Consider the following 6,154-nt stretch of genomic DNA (forward strand, 5'->3'; position numbering starts at 1 on the left):
AGTTTCTAGCAAAAAAAATTTCAAGTACTAACTTGTGATAAAACGTCTACTTTAGATACCAAATATATAGTTAAAAATACTCAATATCAAAACTTCATTTATATTATTTTATTTTGTTAAATACTCCAACTATTAAAAGTTTTAAAACAATCTTTTGATTATATGATATTGTTTTATTGAGTTCACTGATTATTAAAAATTACAAAATGATCACATGATTATTCATATGTTTCAAATTCTTCATTTTCTGTTAAAAATGACAATAGATTAAGTTGGACGTTAATATGCTAACTATTAATATGATAAAATTTGATCTCAAAATCTCAAACGACTATCATATCTCAATCAATAAATTAACGTCTAACTTAAATTATCATCAATCTTTAACAAAAAAGGACGAGTAGTCAAGTAACTATTTAGATATTTTTAATAGTATGATAAGATGATTATTCCTCGTGGATGACCCGAGTTTGAATAATATTGAAATAAGATAAATAAAGTAAAAAAAAGTGTGATTTGTAAAATTAAAAGAACAAGTATTTAATGACGTTGTGCCCCAACAAAGCCAAGATCAGACAGCCACTTCATTTGTTAAACAAAGGACTATCCTCTTTCCGATCTGCATTTTCCATCATAAAATCCAATCTCTTACTCTATAAGCTCCCCCGTATGATTCTTGCCGTCCATCTTTGCCTATGGCATTCACAATGATGTTTCTTATCGTAGCTCTGTTTAGCCTAAGGCTCGCACACCAAGTGACTGAAGTAAGTCCAGTGAAAAGCCATGCACCTGATGGAGCTCACACTCGGTTCCTTCTCTCCAAGGGGGTTGCCCGTACACCTCCAATGGGGTATTAGTTCTAATTTTTTCTATCTTTGAAATTGTTTTTGGAAAGAAAAAAAAAAGCTGGTCTTCATTGTTGCAGATGGAATAGCTGGAACCACTTTCAGTGTAATATAGATGAGAAGATTATGAAAGTACTTAAATACTAAGTAAATCTTTCTTGAATTATGCTAATTATCTGCTTTTTTTAATGCTGGAGAAATCAAATGGTTTATACCATTAATGGCATAAGGAGAATGGTCACACTGATGTCATTTACTCTGCTGTCATTTCATTTTCATTAAATAAACCCAGATTTCACCTTCAAGTACTTGTTGGACTTATCTTCAATACCCATATTTAAATCTTTTTACTTTTTTTAAAGAAATTGGAGGAAGCTGATGAGCATTGAGAATAATTAAGTCTATATTTGGTAGATGCATGTATAAAGGGCATAAAGGCTTCGGTCCCTAATTGTCTAACAATTTTATTATTGCCAAGGAGGCTTTGGCAGAGTAAGGAAAGTCCCATGAGTGGAATCTTTTCTATATAAAACGTGATATCTTAATTAATTTATCTGTGGTTCGGGAGTCGATTACGGTCAAGGAAGGGTTAGCACCCTTGAACCGCCCTTTCGTACCAATTAATTGTCGGTTGTCTTAGTTGCGAAAATTTAAAATTTAAATTTAAATTTAAAAAAACTCGATGCAAATCACTTACCTTTGATCAATTGGAATTTCTGAACAAATGAGTCGAAGATGTTAGAAAAAAAATAACAAATAAGTAATGAATTAGGAAGAATAAAATAATAAATAAATGAATATGAATCAAATGGCAAGAATTTTTAAAAATACTAAAGTCAAAATAAATGAAGAATAAAAAAGATAAAAGGTGAAGAAAACGAGATAGGGAAAAAAAAATAAAAAAGAATATTAAAAAATAATAATTAGAACGAATATTAAAAACGTTAATTTTTAAAAGTAAATAAAAAAGAGGAAAAAGTGAAAGTGTAATATGAGAAAGAAATAAAATAATAAATAAAATAAAAAAATGGGTTTAAAGTTTGAAATTAGAAAATGCTAGAAAAACAAAATAAGGTAAATAAATAAAAGGATCAGAATGAATTAAATTAGACTTTGCGCACTGAAATTGACTAAAAACCAAACTGTAAAAAATAAAATTAGAGGGTTAATTCACAAAATATAAAAAGGTGTAGAAGGTGACCAATTTGAATGAATTGAGAATCCAGAGACGAAATTACAAGTGATGGCCAGATTGAAATGCGATTTAAACTACCAGGGACTGCGGAGAGAATTAAAGAATCTTCTATTTGCATAATGGTCCCTGCTATATATATACATAACCAAGCTTATTTTCGTTCATTTTCTTCACTCTCAACATCTCATCTCTCTCAAACGAGAGAGCTCCCGGTTCCTCCCAGCCGAATGCTGGCCACCACAGACGTCGCCGGGAAATCGCTTCGGCCGTCATAACCGGCGGCGGACAAACTCGAAACTTACACAAAACGCCCTCAACGCCCCTAAACCAAACCGAGCCCTATATCCCCTAGAAGCGACTCCTCCGACGTAGATCTAGGAAACTAACTCCGGGTTCTTTACCTTTTTCGCGAGACCGTTCGTTTCCCGACGACCGTTCACCTCCCCAATTTGCTCTTTTGTACGGTTGGCTTTGTTTTTGGCACTGCTTTGTTCTTTGTGGCTCGTTGTTTATGGACTAACTCCGGGTTCTTTACCTTTTTCGCGAGACCGTTCGTTTCCCGACGACCGTTCACCTCCCCAATTTGCTCTTTTGTACGGTTGGCTTTGTTTTTGGCACTGCTTTGTTCTTTGTGGCTCGTTGTTTATGTGGGTTTTGTGTTGGTATGGTCGTGTGGTTTGTTTTTTTGTGGTTCAATGTTTGTATTGTTGTGATATTTCTGTGTTTGGTGTGGGTTTTTCTGTTGGTCGTGGTACTGAGATGTTTTCTTGTTTTGTTCTCTCGATGGGTTCTTCGTTTCTAGGCTTCTGGGTTTACGGTTCTTTTGATGTGTGTGTCTGTAGATCTCCCCCTCCTGTCGGCCTCACCGGGGGCTTTTTATAGCCCCGGTGTTGGTTGTTTGGCTCCCGAAAATAACGGGATGTGGGTTGTTGCTTGTTCCGATTCCAGTTCATGGTACGGCCGCCTCGGGATGGTTCAGTCCCGTTGTGCGGCCGGAATGTGCGCTGGGCGTTGACTGCTTGGCTCCATGCTTCTGGAACCTCCTATGTGGCGCTGTGACAAGGCTGATGTTAGGGTTGTGAAAACCCTAAACGTAACCGGGCTGGATCAGGCCCAATGTTGGACCCTGGACTTGGACAGATCTTAGACCCAATCTTTGGACCTGGACCATAAAACAGAATAAATGAAATTAAATGAATAAAGTGAATAAAATGAAAAGAAATAATAAAAATACTAATAATAATATAGACTATATAATATATATATCTCAAAAAATATTTTTTAAACTATATATTATATTTAAAAATGTTTTCAAAACTATATACCATATAGTTTTCAAAAATGATTTTAAAAATATTATATGAGTTTTCCAAAATATTTTTAAAACTATATGTTATATAAAATTTTCAAAAAATTTTATTTTAAACTATACATATATTTTCAAAATGATTTCAAAAATATATGTTATATAATTTTCAAAATGTTTTAAAACTTATATATTGTATATAAGTTTTCAAAAACGTTTTAAAAAAACTATATTATATATATATTTTTGGAAACTGTTTTTTTGAAAACTATATGTTATATTTTTCAAAAACACTTTCAAAAATTATACTATATTATCGTATATATGCCTAAAATAAAATAAAAAAACTCAAATTCGGGTGAAAATGATTGTCTACAGCTGCCCCTCTTTGTCCTTTTTCGTGGAACGAAAAATAGGACAAAGATAAAAAGACACAAATTTTCGCTCGGTAGAGTTAAAGAATAACTCCCTGTCGGATTGAGCTGCGGATGACCCCTCCGTCGTGAAGTCAAGTCAATCTTGAAATGATATGGAATTGAATCGGAATGCGACTTCTTGTTGCCCAATTGTAGTCAACCTCGGTCTTTTCCTCAGTTTAAATACCTTGGTTAAAAATTCGGCTGGAAAATATTTCTTTGACTTCACCATCTGGTTGACAAGCCCTCGAGCTGAATCGAACTCGAAAAGTCTTCGTTGACAAATAGCTTTTCTCGACTTAAGCTATGTTGCTGAAAAACGATTTTTTATCACTGAGGCACAGTTAACCCAGGTCTTATTCTGGACTTGAAAATCTCGATTACAGCCGGACAGTAGTGTGATTGAGGTGTTATCGAGCTGATAGCCCTTCTTGCATTGAGCTATTCTGTAAGCCTGATTTGCCTCTAAGTTGAATATAATCGAACTCGAAGGTCTTTAGCAGATAGCCCTTCGCGACTTAAGCTATGCTGCAAATGATGTGCCTTGGAGCTGAGCGGAGTCGAACTCGAAGGTCTTTTGGTCACAGATAACCCTTCTAGCCTTGAGTTATGCTATAAATGATGTGTCGTTGAGCTGAGCGTAGTCAAACTCAAAGGTCTTTTGTTGGCAGACAACCCTTCTAGACTTAAGTTGTGTTGCAAATGATATGCCTTGGAGCTGAGCGTAGTCGAACTCGAAGGTCTTTTGTTGGCAAATAACCCTTCTCGACTTAAGTTATGCTGCAAATGATGTGCCCTCGAAGCTGAGTGTAATCGAACTTGGGGGTCTTTGGCAGATAGCCCTTCTCGACTTAAGCTATGCTGCAAATGATGTGCCTTGGAGCTGAGCGTAGTCGAACTCGAAGGTCTTTTGGTCACAGATAACCCTTCTAGCCTTGAGTTATGCTGTAAATGATGTGCCCTCGAAGCTGAGTGTAATCGAACTCGGGGGTCTTTGGCAGATAGCCCTTCTTGACTTAAGCTATTCTGCAAATGATGTGCCTTGGAGCTGAGCGTAGTCGAACTCAAAGGTCTTTGCTAACAGATAACCCTTCTAGCCTTGAGTTATGCTGTAAATGTTATGCCCTTGAAGCTGAGTGTAATCGAACTTAAGGGTCTTTGGCAGATAGCCCTTCTCGACTTTAAGCTATTCTGCAAATGATGTGCCTTGGAGCTGAGCGTAGTCGAACTCGAAGGTCTTGGTGGCAGGTAGCCCTTCTGGCCTTGAGCTAAGCTGCAAATAGTTTGTTTAAAAATGGCTTCCCTTTACGGGTCGAAAACGGTCATGATTCTTCCGGTGGTTCCCCTAAGCTGGTCTGGGAAAACCTACTGATAAATTCTGACAGCCGGATATCTTCCGTCGTGGAATTGAAATCTGGCTTGAAAATGTTAACTGAAAACATGTTTCTCCTGGTGGGTTTGAACCGAACTAGATTTGATCTGAACTGGTTCTCGAACCCATCTAAAATTGGTTCTGAGATCCGTATATATGTAAAGTCGGTTGAGGTGTAGCTTCTTGCTGCTGAGTTACACCATCGTTCTTTAAAGGTGCTTGCAAGTCGAGTATATCTTGAAATAGAATTGAAACCTGACTCAAAGGGCTGTAAAAAAATGTATGCTAAAATGATGACAAAGGGCTGTAAAAAAATGTATGCTAAATGATGATGTGATGCACCTAATTATGTCTAAGAGCATGCACATGAATGAATTATTTTTTATCTAGACTGGAGTCCCGTATTTGCATGCCAATTAGGTTCATGGAATCGATCGTGACCCCTTTGCTTCTCGGGCTTTGGCTTTATATTTCAAATCTGAGACTGTTCTGTTTGAAAATATTTTTCCTTTTTCTTGTTTTAGGAAGGAAAATGATAAAAATTCTGTAAAATATTGTCCGCAATTGAATCAAATTATAACATGAGTTCAAAGAATATCAAAGGAATCAATAGCTTTTAATGCTTTCAGGGTTACAGGTCTTTGACAAATGTTCAAAGGGACGAGTGGCTTAGGTGGCCTTCTATTTTCTAAGGTAAAAAGGAAAAAAAAAAGTCATTTTCTTGGTCATTGAACATGTTTGGCATTTTGATTGGATGCGGACAAATGACGCAACTAGCATCAACTACTAGGCCCTCTATTTCGGTTCTCCGAAATCTTTCATTTGTTCAAGTTTTGTAGGCCCTCTAACAAAGGTAGTGTAGAAACATCGGTCTAAAATGAAATTCTTGAGTGCTCGTGTGTAGTTGACTATAACAGGTATTTCTTAACTCCCTTAGTCCATTTACCGAAAATTCTTAGATAAATTGATTTAATTTCATTATCTGGCTAGCTGAATCCATAAAGCCGGGCATTTAACCAA

The sequence above is a fragment of the Hibiscus syriacus genome, unplaced genomic scaffold, assembly GCF_006381635.1.
Source record: "Hibiscus syriacus cultivar Baekdansim isolate YM2019G1 unplaced genomic scaffold, ASM638163v2 tig00110085_pilon, whole genome shotgun sequence".
Taxonomy (NCBI): Eukaryota; Viridiplantae; Streptophyta; class Magnoliopsida; order Malvales; family Malvaceae; genus Hibiscus; species Hibiscus syriacus.